The sequence below is a fragment of the Neomonachus schauinslandi genome, chromosome X, assembly GCF_002201575.2.
Source record: "Neomonachus schauinslandi chromosome X, ASM220157v2, whole genome shotgun sequence".
Lineage (NCBI taxonomy): Eukaryota > Metazoa > Chordata > Mammalia > Carnivora > Phocidae > Neomonachus > Neomonachus schauinslandi.
The window spans coordinates 84949111-84949645 of record NC_058419.1 but is presented as its reverse complement, the minus strand read 5'-3'; positions in this window follow the sequence as shown (position 1 = coordinate 84949645).

The window sequence follows — 535 nt, the reverse complement described above, 5'->3', positions numbered from 1 at the left end:
TCTGCCTTCAGCTCAGGTCATGATCCCAGGGTCCTGGGATCGAGCCCCGCATCGGGCTCCCTGCTCGGCGGGAAACCTGCTTCTCCCTCTCCCACTCCCCCTGCTTGTGTTCCCTCTCTCGCTGTATCTCTGTCAAATAAATAAATAAAATCTTGAAAAAAAAACCTCTACACTCCAGTTACACCTCAGCTCCATGTCTCCCATTTTGCTCTTTGGTCTTGATTCTCAGCATACCCTTGTCACCCCAAGCCACCCAGGCTTTCCCTCAAATTACACTGCTTTTTGTTCCTGAGGATGGGGCCCAGCTTCAGGCTTGGTGTCAGCCTGTCTTAGTAATGGAAAGTGGACACAGCTAGTGTGGTCCAGTGCTTGCCTTTGCATTTCTAAACTAGGGGGTGCTGAATGGGCAAGAGGCACATGAAGGTAGGAAGAGTCTGGGAAAGACATAGCCCCTGACTGTTTCTGCCACCACTCGAGTCGCTACTGTGATGTGGTGTTATCGTCAAAGAGCTCTGGCGTACCGTCTTTTCTGTCA